General features: G+C 33.6%; 1 protein-coding gene across 1 annotated transcript in view; it reads right to left on the bottom strand.

The window, feature by feature from the left end:
- LOC121726388 (head-specific guanylate cyclase) overlaps positions 1 to 12,759 on the bottom strand; it is a 107,509-nt gene extending 94,750 nt beyond the window's left edge. Inside the window, exon 1 of the mRNA XM_042113733.1 lies at positions 12,691 to 12,759. The gene's annotated coding sequence lies outside the window, so the exon portion shown is untranslated. The remainder of the gene's footprint in view (positions 1 to 12,690) is intronic.
- Between the last annotated feature and the right edge of the window lie 5,140 nt (positions 12,760 to 17,899).

Here is a 17,899-nt window from a genome sequence, read left to right as displayed (position 1 = left end):
GTGGTCTGTCTAGAATGTTTAAAAAAAACTATTCAATCTTTTGCTTAGCGTCCCAGTAGACGGTAAACATGTTTTTTTCTTATAAATACAAAATACAATAAACTATTACTTATAGTTTATAGAGTTCACAAACTTGTCTTCTGCTTGCAATATTTTCTGTATGAAAAACACGTCTAAGCGTTTTAGTTCTTTACTTTCAAAGTCTTAGAAGAGCTTTTTATAAGGAAAATTTATACCTCATTCCAAAGTTATATTCCATTTTATAAACTTCTAGAGGCAACTTTGTGCAACGAAGAACCTTGTGGTTTTAGGACAGTCATACTTCTTTCTGCACTTAAATATTTACTTGATATTTATCTTCATACCTTATTTTTTAAATCATATAAAATACGAAAATAAACAAAGCAAAAATATGTTAACTTATAAGGGTCAATTCAGACCTTAACGTGACGCGTAGATGCATTTCTAAATTTGTATGGATTTGACAGATTTCCAAGACATCTCACGCAAATACAGTAATGCATCTACGCGTCCGTTGCGGTCTGAATAAACCCACACCCCTTTTAATCGTTTTTCCAGGACATTTGTCCGCAAAAATAATTTTATGTCCTATTCCCAGTACTCATTTATCTCCGTAACAAATTTTATCAAAATCGGTTCAGCAGCTCAGGAAAAGGTAATAGATAGACAAGCATAACACACTTACGCTTTCTGTTATGACTAGCATGGTCGCTTACCGCCGGACTCAGATACATTAAGTTATGATTAACCTTCAATTAAATGCAGAGTTTGACAGATAATGTATGGAGCTGATGTCAAAATTTTGAATTAATTACAGTAATTAAATGTTCCACTCTGAGTGCGGCAATAAAACACATTACTTCGAGTTTTTAAATTCAAGCTTTTACGTATTCAAAGAAAAATCTAAAATCAAACGACATTACATCACATTTTAAATATTGTACAATTTCCCAGCAATAATATTATTTTGAAAATCCGTAAAAGTGAACCTAAAAGTCAAGTTGCTGAACATTGGTTGTTAAGTATTCATTGTTAGTTGTTACTAACTGTAGTAACAACTAACAATGAATACTTAACACAGAGTGAACCTAAACTCTGACATGATAGTAACACTAACACTGGTTTACCAGTAAAGTCACATTACGCCACTGATTTACACTATGGACACCGGTCCTCATTACGAATTCAGTTCACATTAGGCACATCTACTAAACATGAGGTGCACGAAATAATAATGTAGATCGACGGCATTAGAATAGGAAGGGCTTAGGAAAAGAACTTTTTTACAATAATTGTTACATATATGTAAAATATTCTGTTGTACTTATAAGTTATACAATATGTAACATACTTCAAAATAATTGTATCTACTTATTGAAAAAATAATATTTTTTTGTTTCGAATTACTTTTCCTACCATATATTTTATTTTAAAAACATAAAACTTTTTAACTACAATAACCGTTTATTGTAACTTTAATAAACCTTAAGAGGATACAACAGGGGCTAGAGAAATGAAAAAAAAGTACGTGTAATATCTATAGTTGTCTCCCTTACCTCAAGCCTATACCGCAGAACGCGATAGAGACAACTGCAGAAAATCCAGAAAATCAACGATTCGTTGTCCCCTGATTCCTTCTCCAAAACTTAACCGATTTAAGTACTTTTTTCATTAAAGATTAAAAAAAGGCTTGAGCTGTGTTCCTATGTTTTGCTTTTTTTGTATAATCTAGCCAAATCTGTTTTCTGGACGTTTGAACACAGTGGAAAATCTGGCCATTTTTTTGGGTTTTTGAACGTTCATATCTTATTTAATAATTAAATTATGAAAAAAAAGAAAACATAGGGACATTGTATTAGTGGCCGTAGATATTCAGGAAAAAAATTATAACTCTACTAGCATTATCCAGGGAGGAAACAGGGGACAACGTTTGTATGGAAAAAAGGGCGGTGTGGAATCCTCTTAATATCTTCCAAACCTCAATCTTAAGACAACCTGTGTAGGGTGTAACCATTTTAATCAGTGGAGCACACACGGTGTCATATTCAATTTTGTCCCGGGGACCGCTCAAAATTTATGGTAACCCGAATTTAATGCAAAAGACGTCTGCTAGGAAATTGAATTTAGTAAAAGATTTTCGGGTTTTCCCTATCTTCAATTCATAGTTTATCGCAATAGAATCTAAATGGAGAACAGGAATAAACACTAATTGATGTAGCTATTTTAGCTTAGCTAGCTAAAATCTTTTACTTTTAGCTGATGCTGATCAGTTATTTCAACAGTCGCTTTGCAGTTTCAGTTTTTGTCAGTTTCATCAACTTTGTTGTGAATTTTTGTTTGTGCACCTGCAGCCATTTGCATTCATCACATAATGCACGTGATGAAGTCTGGGCTCTCGAGGAGATTGTGACACAAATGTACAGCGCCAATAGCCGTTTGTGAATAATTTTAAAAATGGAAACGTGGAAAAATGGCCGCGAATAAAAATTAATCTGCTACGTTCGGTTTTACTGGCAGCCAAATTAATGAAAAATGTATACAATGTGTCCCGACACTGGTGTCCGATCCTTTAGTGTACATCTATGGCATATTTTATCGACAAATTGGCTCTCAAATTTTTTCTCTCTCTCACGGTTGTAAAATGGCAACCATTTTAGTTTTTCTCAGCCTTTACACTAATGTGACCAGTATTTCTCATGTAAGTATCCTATGAAGATAAAAAAGGTCTCATTTGATAGTTAAACTTGTGTACTACGCTTACACAGGCAATATGTTATACATTTCGTGAAATTAAACATAGAAAAACCAAAGTTTAAGAAAAAAAATCTGTATTTTTAATTAATGGCTTTTTGTGAAAAATCTAGCGGATTAAACTGGTTATTTTTTGTTTTAAAAAGAAAGAGGAAGTTTTCATTAAATAAAAAAATTTGTTTCAATTCTCTAAGTCAGATAGTTTAGAAGTTATAACGATTTTCTTATGAAGTATAGGTCAGATTAGTAATTTTTTTTTTCAAAAGTTGGAGAAACATAGTTAATACTTATGTACGTTTAAAGATGTTTTTCTTTATTTATTTAACTTTCTCAAAATTGCACATGCTCAATGAGTCATTTTCTGTGTACGCTATATTTTGTGTAGGAATGAAACACGTTTTATTAGGTCAATGACCAAATTTTTATTTTTTGACGACCGGACTATGGAGGGTGTCACACTAAATCATTGTGTTGACATGGTTGCATATAGGCTCCCCGTTTTTGTGTACCTATATATTGAACGTACAAGATTCCCAAAGTTCTTGCTCAGTTTCCAACGAACTCAAGTAATTTCCCGACAGATCTGACTTAATTGACAATTTGAGTGCAATTGGATTGTTTGTGGCGAATCAAAGACGGTCACACATCAAGCCGTACTTTGTGATCGGTTGGCTGAATCGGTTCACAATTGAAATGGTGGATAACTAACAAATTGAAAATTTTCTTTTTTTTCGCATAAATGGAGGCTTTAGGATCAGGAAAATTTAGGCAATTAAAATAATATGGATCTTATGTTGCCCGTTTTTTTTATATTTCCGGTCTTTTTCTATCTTCTTTCAATTTGGCCAAAGAGAAAATATTGAGATTAAAAATAAAATATAAAACATTAATGCATATTATCATACAACTCGCAGAACACTATTGGACATAATTTTAAAAGATATTTTTTCAAACCCACACATTTTTTACGAACAAATTTTATGTTTAAAAATGTATAACTTTGAAAAAAATAAATAAGTATTTTTCTACGTAAGTATTTTTACATTATGTCCAACATGTGCGCTATATTAGTTTAAAAGCGCTCAGGGCAACTTTATTTTATTGCATACAAAGCTACAAAGTTTATAATATTATACCTACACAAACACATTAACATTTTATATTGCGGTTCATAAAATGGCGAATGTCATATTTTAAACTTGTTAATTAAAAGCATGTGGGTGTGTGGTTATTATCTAATTTGTATCTCATTTTAGTGCTGGTTGCGTCAACCTTGCCACTGTCTCGCTTCTAAGGGTTGTTAGCAACCTACGAATCCAGAATTTATACAAATGTGTAGGCATTTATTTAGATTTTTAAATATTAATAATATACTTAATAATATTTTATTTATTACAGTTATTAAATTTTTTGGAAAACGCTCCTCACAAAAATACATTTTTTTTTCTTTCCCAAATTGTTACAATCGCTTATCATTTTTTGGATATCTTTAATGTACAGAAATCACAATTCTGTACATTAAAGATATCCAAAAAATAATAAGCGGGGGCTGTTACTACATCGCTATAGAAGCCAAAACTGTGGTTGGTTTTTTGTCTGTCTGTCTGTCTGTCTGTATGTTTGTTCCAGCATCACACGAAAACTACTGATCCGATTTGAATGCGGATTTCGCAGATATATTTGTCTTCTTCCAACTTAACATCTGGTATACAAAAATTTTTCCCCTCACCTCTCCAAAGGGTCAAAAGAGGGGTAAGATTTTGTGCCAATCTTTTTTCTTTAACACGAAAACTACTGATCCGATTTGAATACGGTTTTCGCAGATATATTTATCTTCTTCCAACTTAACATCTGGTGTAAAAAAATTTCAATCAATCAAAGAGAGTCAAATTTTGTATCAAACTTTTTTCTTCAATGGACTAACTTCATATTATTAACTGTATTTTCCAATTTAACATCAGTAGTGTTAGCACGGCGACCAGCGGAAATGCGAAAGTATGGACAAACTGTGGAAATAAACCTAAGGTGCCGTTCCGATCTTTTTTCGTTTCGAAAAATTCAATTAAAATACCACTTTATGACACACTATAGTACATGTCATAATGTAGGATATTATTTGAATTTTTAGAACTATAGTCTATCATAAAGTGGCTTTTTAATTGAATTATTCGGAGCTAAAAAAGATCGGAACGGCACCTTAAGTTTATCTCCACAGTTTGTGACTATAGTCTGTCATAAAGTGGCATTTTAATTAAATTTTTCGGAACGAAAAAAGATCGGAACGGCACCTTAGGTTTATTTCCACAGTTTGTCCATACTTTCGCATTTCCGCTGGTCGCCGTGCTAGCACTACTGGTGTATACAATTTTTCCCCCACCCCTTTAAGGGGGCCGAAGAGGGGGTCAGATATCGTATCAAACTTTTTTTTTAACATGAAAACTACTGATCCGATTTGAATATGGTTTTCTCAGATATATTTGTTTTCTTCCAACTTCATATCTGGTGTATAAAATTCCCCCCCCCCCCCACCCCTATAACCAAAAACGAAAGAGGGGGTAGATTTTGTATCAAACTTTTTTCTTGAATAAACTTACATCATATTATAAACTGTATTTTCCAATTTAATATCTGGTGTATAAATTTTTCCTCCCTTAATATAATAATAATCGTTACAAATTGGTTATAGTTAATAATCAAGCCTATTTCTTTGAAAACACAACTCACATGAAGAAACGTTAATACAAAATCTATCACAAAGCTCTAGGAAAAAAATGTACTGGATTTTTCGCAGACAAGTGACGTCATAGCTGAGTCATGCTGAGGTCATGGGTATTGTATATAATATGTATGGGATTGTAAAGAACACCATTGTTCAGAAAATACCATTGACCCACAGAATGTGACTGACGTTAGATTTATTATCAGAAATCTCTTTTATTTTTTAGATTCGGGTAAAAACGTGGCTTTTAATTTCTTTTAGACTTTACATTCCTCTTTATATATTAAAAAAAAGTATTACTTCCTCGTTTCATTATATATACATGCTAGCAGCACGCTTTCACATTGAAAAATACAGATTTATTCTAAAATAAAAAAGTAGTCCACAAATAAAAACCATAAGCACGATACAGCTGTATCTCTGTAGTACTTGTTATGCAATATCCTTTATGCCCATAACCGCAATGCGTCTACAAAGATCTCCGAAACTTCCGTATTCAAAGAACAAAAGTCTATAATTAAAACTGTGGGACGGCACTTCCATTATTTCAGCACACACGCGACTCGCTCACGCTAGTACTCATTTATTAGGTCCGCCCAGAATATGACAAGCTCGTGACGTCATCAAGTCAAATATACTTAGGTTGGGTTGCACCAACTTACTTAACTGTAACTTTTACTTTAACTACAATTCATCAAAATCAGTTCAGTGGTTTGGTCGTGAAGAGGTAACAGACAGACAGACACACTTTCGCATTTATAAAAATATATATTAGTATGGATTTCATGAAGGTATCTCTAAACCAAGTTCAATGTTAATTGGTTCAGCTGGATGTTATGAGTTTGAAAAGTATCACATATGAATGAAAAATAGTGCACACATTCGAATTGACATAATCCTACTAGTATATTATAAATGCGAAGTCCATCTGCTTATAATTATAACCTTTTCACGTACAAACCACTGAACCAATTTTTTTTTTTTAATTTGGTATGGCGATACTTTGAGTCCCGGGAAAGGACATAGGATACTTTTTATCCCGTAATAAGTACGGTACCCGTGCGATAAACGAATTTTGGCGCAACGGAATCGCGGGCGTCATTTAGAGTGGGTTGCACCAACTTACTTTAACTATAACTGTAACTTTAACTACAACTTTAACTACAATGCAAAATGTCAAATCTTTGGTTAGAGTTAAAAATGGACGCCATCAAGACGCCATATTTAACCATAACCTTGAGCTCGACAAGGCTTTAGATGCACGTGGCGAAAAAAGGAACTAACGCTGTCATGATACAAAAACGCCATTTTTGACAGTTCTCCTTTACCAGCAGCGCCCCGCCCACGTTTTATTTAAAGCCTTGTCGGACCAGCTGTCATCTGTCAAATTCTGTGGTCAAAGTTAAGGTTAAAGTTAAAGTTAGCCCTAACTATAACCATAACTTTGACCATAACTTTAACTTTAACCACGCCTCTGGTGCAACCCACTCTTAGCGTCAGGCTACGAATAATAAAAACTAAGGAAATGTAACTTACCCATACTTCAACTGTTTTGTATTTGGTTCATTTTCGCACACTAAAATATGGCAATAGCAACGAAACACTAACACTCAAATTGACGAAATAAAGCCGTTGACATATTTAATTGTCACTTCTATATTTACACAAAATGATGTACCGAATACATGCATTAAGTGGATACTTAATGCATGTATTCGGTACATCATTTTCTACACATTATCATCATTTTCTGTCCACGAGTCTACAAAATGTGGATACATTTTGTAGACTCGTGGACAAATTTTATGACACAGTTACTCTTAGTTTTTATTATTCGTAGGCGTCAGGCAACATAATATTAGCAGAGTAGACAGAAATAAGGAGTAGGTTACTTTTTACCCTGGAAATAGTTCCCGCGTAAACTAATTTTGGCGCAACGGAGTTGCTGGCGTCATCTAAGGTGTTATATTTTTGAGTGACTAATATAAGTGCAGGTACAGATTGGGCGTTTTGAAGCGCGCGTTAGGCGCGTGCTTTGCTAACGCGCGTTTTGAGAACCCGGGATCGGGGATTCTATTGAAGCGTACACAATGTGCAAGCGCGCGTTAAACGCCTAACGCGCGCTTTAAAACGCCCAATGTGTACCTGATCTTAAAGCAGGACATTGCTCAGTTCGACCGTGTGTATAATAATATTTTTTTTATGTTTGTACGCCGATAAATTCGCCGTTTGCTAACTGATTTTGCTGGTAATGTGTCATTAGTGGGATGGGTGCAATAATTCTTCGTGAACCAACCTGTAAAACACTGGTAACTGGAGAGAGAGTCACCATGTTACAAAAAAATAGAAATATAATCTTTACAAAAGGAACATTACAATTTCACTGATTCACGTCCGGCGTAGCAAATAATTTCGCAACGAATTCCATTTACGGTACAATAACAAACTCAATTTAATAATAATAAAAATGTTTCACTATAAACAATGTTACGATTAATTTATAAAGACTTTTATTACGAGCACGTACTCAATACAAAAATGTTACGCAGTTAAACAACTTTTTTATGATGTACTGTAAAAACTCTTACAACTTGGAGAAAATCATTAAACGAATAATTATTATAAGAATGATTTTGTTTACTAGATTCTTAAGAATACATAGAAGCTTCAAGATGTATATTAAGTATATTATATAAACGATAAAGTTATCTGTTAGTCTGTCAATCAACTCTTCTAACACGAATGACAAGGAAAAAAGGTAAGTACTTTTTTTTATTTCGTCCCCCTAACATTATTAGGGCTATTTATTTTCTATTTGTCTATAAATACAAACAATTTGTCTAATCAGCCTTTGATGTAAAAATTTTTTTTTTCCTTTGTAACAATTATGTTCAATATTATACTTTGTACAAAATTTATGATATCCAATATATAAAATATTATACAATGTAATTAACACTAAATTAAAATACCAATTAAAATAAAAAAAATACAATAAATGATTTTATTAAAATAAAATACAATTAAATTGTCAAATAATAACACAACGGCACAAATATAAAACCAAAAGTACAGAGACTATCCTAATATCACAGCTTAAAATTAGAACCTAATTATTGTTATTTTCATAGAAAATACTACCGTTACGCTTATTTACTACACCCACGATTATCCTGCAAAAAGCCAGGAAGATATCCCGCTTTTTACCTCCCAGGATGGATGACAGGTTCTCACCCGTTATCGATGTGCCCAATTTCTGCTCAATATCATATATATTGCTAGCAAAAATTGGGCACTCGAGTAGCAGGTGAGGAACCGTCTCCTCTACTCCTGGCTGACACAGGCAGGACGGATCCTCCTTCAGCTTGAATCTGTTCAAGTAGAAGGCGAATCCGCCGTGACCGGTCAGAATCTGTGTGGTATGATGTGTGATGTCTATTTTCTGTACTATTTTGTATGCAGCAGCAGCGTTTGGGAAAAAGAGCTTCGTGACTCCGGCCGTCCCTCCCACTTCGTATAAGGTAAGTACTTATACTTTGCAACTTATTATAAGAGGGAGAAAAAGTTTTTATTCCTTAAGTTTATCTCAAACATAGAATAAATAGCTAGTAAAAAGTTATACTTCTTGTTGTAGGTACCTAAAGAACAAATATGGTAAAATAGTTTCAGCGGAAGTTGTTCCTTCGTTGTACCTAAGTAGGTACAATGAAGGGGCTATTTATTACGGGACTATTTCAGAAAAGTCGAATAAAGTTATTAGACTTTTCTGAAATAGTCCCGTTGTTAAAAACAACGTTTTATGCTACCACCATAGTTTTATCTGATAACTATCATCAAAAACTTGGAAGTCAAGCAGAACTTACGTTATGCCATTAAAGATAAAGATAAGATTTCAGCACGAACTGCAATTTATATTTCTTCGAGGAAAGCGTGATTTCTTAAGAATCAGAATTAAGCGATACGCTTATCAGATTTATGACCTTCTACACTGACTTGAAATTTTTGTACGCTAATAGGTACGCGATTTGTTAGGTTTTTAGGGTTCCGTACCCAAAGGGTACGGGACCCGCTAAGCTGTTTATCTAACAGGGTTGAACTACTTGTTAATTTTATGGCATGTTACCTCAATATTTTCACTCTAGAGACCAGCACCAGCATTAACAGTAAACAATAAATTTTGTTCCACATATTTTAACAACGTTTCTTTTAATATTTTGTTATGACGTGTGCATGATGTCGGATTTTGGTCATAATAAACTAGCTGTTCCGGCAAACGTGTTTTGCCATAAAATTATTTTCCCCGTTTTCCTGCTCTTCTCTTGAAGTTTTTTCAGTTTTTTTTCCTCTCACGGAGCCCGAGACCTTTCCAACGAATGCAAAACCGTGGAAATCAGTTCGTGCGTTCTGGAGTTATAGTGTCAGGAAGGAAAACCCGACTTATTTTTATATATTAGAAGTCTAGTGACCCACCCCGCCTTCGCACGGGTATAAAATATATAGCCTACTAGCTGTCCCGGCAAATGTTGTTTTGGCATTAAATGATTTTCCCTGTTTTCCTGCTTTTCTCTTGAAGTTTTTTTCTATTTTTTTTTTTCTATAGACCTCACGGAACCTGAGACCTTTCCAACGAATGCAAAACCGTGGAAATCGGTTAGTGCGTTCTGGAGTTATAGCGTTAAGAAGGAACTTCTTTTTATATTTTAGATTATATTTTCTATATATTGTACTAGTAATGCCCTGTTCCTACTCCTCCTATTTTCATCTGATTAATTTCGTTGCGGGTCCCAAGACAGTTTAGCATGTCCCTCGGGCTCCCTGAGATCATATCAAAGGGTTTTCGTGGTTGGGTACCGCTGTCGTTCTTGACGACACAGGAGATACAGTGGTGGGAATGTGTGGTGGGCCAAAGCCCGTTTGAAAAAATAGTAGTGCCCTCTGCTCTGACCTCTACGTAATATTATTCCCTATTGGTTCACTTTTTGACGTTCTTCAATGAAGGGTTTAATTGTGAAAGGTCATATTGTTTCTTCTCTCATTTTTAATACAATATGAAATAAAAAGTATGAATCTAAAATAAAATAAAATTTTAAAATAATTTCAGCATTGATTCTTATACTGCAATTTTATTCATGAATCCATATTGTTATTTTCTAGAACCAAAACTGAAAACTGTTAAACGAGATACCTACTAGAGATAATCAGTAGATAGATCAAATATTGGGAACGGCCGTTAAACAACGGCCGTTCCCAATATTTGATCTATCTCTGGTTTTGCCCTACTAGAGACAGGAATAGCTCACTATTGACATAAAATATATGTCTCTAATGTCTAATGTGAGCTATTCCTATCTCTAGTAGGGCAAAACCAAAGATAGATCAAATATTGAGAACGGTCGTAAGCTATGAACCAATAATTTCTTAAATTATTTGACAAAATCAAATCTTACAAATTGTTACAAAAACATTTTTAAAACAAAACAAAACACGGACGTTATTTAACTACAGCCAAAAGTATTTCTCCCCAGTTTCTAAGTTGTAATTGTCTAGTCCATCCAACTCTTGTCAAGTTTTGCTATCATTCACTTTAATTCTTCAAAATCGAAACCAATTCGATACAGTTCAACTTTGATTTAGCGTTTATTTTGTTTACTGTTAAACATAGAAAAATAAGTAAGCAAATATTTTTTTTTATGAAAGAAACGAGCATACGGGTCACCTGATGGAAAGCAACTTCCTTCGCCCATGGACACTCGCAGCATCAGAAGAGCTGCAGGTGCGTTGGCGGCCTTTTAAGAGGGAATAGGGGACGGTAGGGATGGGAAGGGAAGGGAATAGGGGAGGATAGGGAGGGGAATTGGGCCTTCGGTAAACTCACTCACTCGGCGAAACACAGCGCAAGCGCTGTTTCACGCCGCTTTTCTGTGATAACGTGGTATTTCTCCGGTCAAGCCGGCCCATTCGTGCCGAAGCATGGCTCTCCCACGTATAATATAATTGAGGTGTAGTTCTAAACACAGAACAATAAAAACAGGTTCTAAATGATTCAATATTAAATAGTGTCTATTTTTGGAAAACCGTCTTTGTAATATTTAATTTTCGTAGAGCTTTTTCACACACCATATTTGACGGTGTGTAAAAAAGGGAATGTCCTTATTTTGTATGGAGGCCTTCCATGTTGGAAGGTAGTTTTTGTTAAAAATAACAATGAAATAGTATTGTAGAAGTTTATGCTTTAGATTATCATACAGACGTTTAAATATTTTATACGGGAAAGTTTTAATCACGGGGCGGAGTCGCTAACAAAAGTTAAAATAATAATTATATTATATTAGGTACCCTTCATATTAACTTGTTTTCGTCGACCAAAATTTTATTATTATTAAAAATTATATTTTTGTTTTTACTTATAATAATAGTTAGCAATAAAAAATGGCTATTCAAGAAAAAAAAATCAAACAGCTTATTATATTTGTAATTTCAATAAATAGCAATTACAAGACAGTATTGGACAAAACTATCAATATCGTCTTTATTCGAAAAGGAACACGCTGTAGCATATTTAATATTTTTATTTCCGCAGTTTCAGAACTAATTATTTACAACCTTTTTTTCCAGTTAAAAAGAAGCCTATGTCCTTTCTCAGGCTTTAGACTATCTGTGTACAAAATTTCATTACAATCGGTTCTGTAGTTTCGGCGTGAAAGCGAGACAGAGATATTTTCGCATTTATAATATTAGTATAGAAGTATAGATTTTTATTTCCGCAGTTTCAGAACTAATTTTACCTCCCGCGCACCCACATTCAGACAAATAAACTATTTACAACCGACATTCAAAATTTTATACCCCCGACATGACGCAGGATAAGCTCAAATATTGAATTTATGGAATTAAAGTTTTCTTGTTTATTGAGCAACTTATGTTCGAAAGATCTTTGTTAATAGTTACTTACCAGAAATAACATACATAATGATAATACTACAACCGAATTAAAGTAGTTAAAAAAACGGTACAAAATTTATTTAATTTAAAATAAAATACAATAAAATATTTAATTTAATAACAAGTCATCAACATATACTTACGCGAAACTTTTTTCATGAAATCTCTTACCAAATAATATTTAAAAAAACATTTTTAACAACACAACTTAATCAAAACAAAAATTACCAAAAAATCATGCATAAAAGTTCACTGACCTCGATTGATTGAATCAACAACGATCACGATCACAACACTTCGCACCGTAGCGCCGCGTAGCGCTCCCTGTGCGGCCTACGCGGTACTGCCGCGGACTCCGCGCGCGCATGACGGGTTGAGCTACAAATCGCAACGCAATTGTTATTTGTTGCACCTATTTTTATTATTCATAACTCATATTACGTAATATTTAACCCTTAAGTAACATCGTGGGGGAAATTTTTACCCCAGTCGCATAAAAACTGCAATAATATTTTTTCAATTGGAAGTTCATTTAATGCCTTTTAAGTATTCTCAGTATAGCGCACATTTTAAAGGGTAGTGGACTCGTAGTAGGCGAAAAGACATCCGTTTGACCTATGGAGTAAGTTTTTACCCCACGAATTACGATATTCAATACGTATGTAGTTTTTTTTACTATCCTAAAAATTCGTTTTGTCTATACTTATATACTTAACTAAGGTTTGTCTATATTTATATAAATAATATGAGTATTTTTTTTATCCAACAAATTAGTTGATAACATTCTAGAAGACGAATTTTTGAAGGAAAACAAGACTTATGGGATTCCATAGCCAATTTTAGTGCTATTTAGAAGACGCACCGTAAGACCTTAACACACGCCAGAAATCATGAAACTGACACTGAAACGGAGCTGGAAAGAGATAAAAGTATGAATAATAAAAGAATTACATAGGATTTAATGTTTCTAATGTGTGGAAAAATTTTTTTTTTTTTGGAGAAAATTTTGCAACATTTTTGTTGCAGAAAAGTAGTTTACATTTTTTCTGTTTATTTCATTACAACAGTAAAATTTTACCCCACGATGTTAGTTATATAACAAAAAATCACGATTTTACTTGAGGGTTAAGTAATTATTATTGCACCCATTTTTATTATTCAAAAGTAAGTAATATTTATTTAATTATTTATTGCATCTATTTTTATTATTTAAAAGTAATATTTATTAAAGATTTTATTGCACCTATATTTATTATTCAAAAGTAATATTTATTTAAGTAATTATTGCACCTATTTTTATTATTCAAATGTAATATTTAATTAAGTAATTTTTGCACCTATTTTTATAATTCAAAAGTAATATTAATTGATGTATGCTTTATTGCTTTTGAATGTGTGATTTATACATGAATTGTATACCTATCTATACTAATATTATAAAGCGGAAGAGTTTGTTTGTTTGTTTGTTTGAACGCACTAATCTCAGGAACTACTGGTCCGATTTAAAAAATTCTATCAGTGTTAGATAGCCCATTTATCGAGGAAGGCTATAGGCTATATTTTATCACGCTAAGACTAATAGAAGCGAAGAAATAGAGAAAAATGTAGAAAAAACTGGAGGAAATTATTTGAAAGGGCTTATCTCACGAGTCACGAACTACTGGAGCAATTTTTCTGTTATTTGGCACAAATAAGAAATAGACAACGTGAAGGATATAGGCAATTTTTTGTGGTCTAATTTGTCTGTGAAATTTCTAATTTACGCGGGCGAAGCCGCGCGGAACGTCTAGTAATTTATATAATAGAGGTTTGGTAATGAAATACTGTAACTTAGGACGAATCAACAAGTTACTGTTATTTACTTTGAATAGAGCAGATCATTTTACCTATTAAAAGGATAACTGTGACAGGAAAACTTTTAATCAATAGGAGAAGAATTTTTAGACTGCATAATTCGATTTTTAATACAGTAAGTATTGTAGCCGCTATAAGGAAAAAAAGGATAATGTTCTATTCCAATTACCCCGGTATTGCTAGAGTCATTTCTCACTTTTTGCCATCAGATTCTGGTAGACCTATAATATTGAAGTAATAAAAACGGGACTACGATCCGAATGCATTATCCGAGATCAACATAAACCATTTTGGTTTCAATAATGGAAATGCATCGGTTTCAATAAGGCAGACCAGTAGTTGGCAACATTTTGATAGGCAAGGGCCGCAAGATGGCAAAATAAAATGCGGACCGTATAATTTGTAATATTCTTAAAAGTTTAATATGGGCGTAATCGATATTATCTTATTATATATAAAATGCTCGTGTCATAGTGTAAGGCCGCGTACTCCTCCGAAACGGCTTTACTGATTTTAACCAAATTTTATATGCATATTCAGTGGGTCTAAGAATCGGCTACTGGGTACTTTTTATATTGATAAGTGCATTTGTTGAATAAATAATAGTAAATTATTACAACTCGAGACTGACGGCGACCATTGTTTGTTCGACGGGATAGCGATGGACGTTGCTATGGTGACATACTTATTTAGTCACTTCAATAAAATAATACGGCCGAAATACTTTATATGGCAAAGAAACGTTTTCCGGGACAGCTAGTCATCCCATAAAAATTCAAATTAACTTTAGGTTTAAAAAAGCAACATACAGACAATGCTCTTGCACTTATAATATAAAATCAAGTATTATTAGGTACTATTTGATGCCTGCAACTCCATTGCGCAGGAATTCGTTTATCACGCGGTAACCGTACATTTTTCAGGATAAATGAATAATCCTTCCCCAAAACTCAAAGTATCTCCATACCAAATTTCATCAAAATTGGTTCAGCGGTTTTAGCCTGAAGAGATAACATATAGACAGAAGAACACACTTTCAGTTTTATCTGGAACCACTGGTTGCTGACCGCTGACGTAGACCATGATTATGGTTCGGTTGTGTTTTGATTACGCAAATTAAATGCGTCCATAGATAATGAGCAATTGTGGGTTTGCTGTAGATCTTTTATATTCCCAATGATTTAACGTACGAGGAATAAAAGGATATTGTTTAACCATTTAAGCGTTGTAGGACGATCCTTACATTGTTTCAAGTATCAAGTAATATTTATATAATAACTAGATGACGCCCGCTACTCCGTTGCGCCAAAACTCGTTAATCGCGCGGAAACCGTACATTTTCCGGGATAAAAAGTATCCTATGTCCTTTCCCGGGGCTCAAAGTATCTCCATACCAAATTTCAGCAAAATCAGTTCAGCGGTTTGGGCGTGAAGAGGTAACAGACAGCAAACAGACAGACGGACAGACAGACAGACACACTTTCGCATTTATAATATTAAGTAAGTATGGATTGTTGTATTAATGACAATAAAATAAATAAGAAAAATAGATATCGATCGATTGCCAGAGTTACAGGAAAAACATACAAAATTTTGGAGGTGGTTGTTACAACAACATACAATGCGACACGAGAATTTTATGTTATAAGAAGAGAAATATTGTAATAATTTTCTAAAGCATGACCATAGCATAACGTTATAATTGTCATAGATTGTTTGTTATTACAAGTATATATTACGAATTCCTGTGACGAAAATTCAAATGAAGTTCTCTTCTATTACATACGTAATGAAATGGAAATATGATTATGAAATATTTTGTGGGCGGTTTGCGAGTATTGTAATAAAATGTATGGTAATAATATTTTATTATTGCTGTTGTCGTTTTCATCATAATTTTCTTATTTTATTTAGTTTTTTTATTGACTCTACATATCACCCCCTGTTTTACTATAAGTATTACAGTATATATTTATAATCAGTTATGAAGCAGAGGGATTCTTTTGGTTTCGTAATTTACGCATTTTGTATGAACGCTTAGAATCAAAATTAAAATAGATTGTAATACAGGATGTTACAAAACTAAATGATAATACCTTAGGCAGGGTTCACCAGTAAGTTTCGTTCGGGGTCCAATTTTGGTGACCCCTGCTTTAGGGTGTTGTATGCGTCCTCTATACAGAGTTCACTGTTCACTGTGCAGTAGCAGCGCTGAAAGAGTAACTTTTCTTTCACCTTTGTACGGGAAAGTTCATGATGCTCGTGCACTTGCCCGTACTTCTGCCACTTTCACAGCGAACTCTATATAAGGAACACATAATACACACGACACAATAAGTATTATCTCTCAGTTTGTAACATCCTGTATAAGGTACTACTCTTTATAAACATATTATGACTAAGTGTCTAAACACACTAGGCCGAAGTTACGCGGCGTATATTCCGCATGATTACGTCCGCAAAGTATTTTAAATTACCGATGACACTATTCCGTCGCGTTCCGTCCGTATATTGTATGCGTTGACGTAATCATGCGTAATTTACGCCGCGTAACTTCGGCCTAATATGTTTAGACACTAAGTGCGTAGTCGTTGGGGTGTATTTTAGAAACCTACAAATGCCTAAAACAGTGTTTTAACGGTACTGGTTTTTCAATAACAAGACCATACTGCCTCTATCTTTGACAACTAGCAGTCGTATCCTGAAACGTGGCAATTTGGTGAGGGTAGTTAATCAATGAATGTTTAGTAAACTCCTTTACTTTTGGAATATCGTGATGAAAGTAATTTGGTCGCTGAAGTGTTGGATCTTATCACGATAATTAATCACAACAGTGCCTTCGTAGTTAATGGTTTTGAAATGCAGAGGCCTATTAATAGAATAATATTATGGTTACCACGGGCCCAGTCAAAATTTCCATACAAATTACGTTTTATATAAAGTTTTGGATAGTAACTAAGTTATTGTTGGACAAAGTTCAGAGAAATTGACTGTAGGCAGATTGTGTTCAGTTTACGCAATTTAGTAGGATTATGTCAAGGCCCGCTATAGCTTGACCGCTGTAAAGTCGACCCTTGTAGCATACTCGTAGCATACTAAATGTATGCTACGAGTATGCTACGAGGGTCGACTTTACAGCGGTCAAGCTTAAACATAATATCACAACCTTTTACTTAACATAACACAACCATATAAGTTGGACCGGAAACTGCCCATTTCATAATAATAATATCTGATGGTACATTATCAAAAACATTTAGTGGAGTTCCTAAAGCGTAAAAATCTTGCAAACCTCCGATTTCTGTAATAGTGGATGAAAATTGAAAAGAAAAAAAGGATTGTGTAGCTGATAACATAAATAAAAAAGTTTACCTATTGAAAAGTTGTGCTTTTGATTTTTATATCATAAATGTTAAAATTTTGAAGAAAACCTGCATTTCTTTCAGTTCAGTTATGTAGCAAAATAATAAAATATATTATAATTTTTTTGATTGCTTATATTCCAAGAAAAGAAAATAAGTGGAAACAATATATAATTTAGATTTCAAAATTAATATTTTTGTATCTAGATGAGCATACCTCCGAATAAGTTTGTTGTGTGCCTCATATCAG

The sequence above is a fragment of the Aricia agestis genome, chromosome 4, assembly GCF_905147365.1.
Source record: "Aricia agestis chromosome 4, ilAriAges1.1, whole genome shotgun sequence".
NCBI lineage: Eukaryota > Metazoa > Arthropoda > Insecta > Lepidoptera > Lycaenidae > Aricia > Aricia agestis.
Note: the sequence above shows the minus strand (reverse complement) of the source record. Positions and strands in the feature narration are given on the sequence as shown.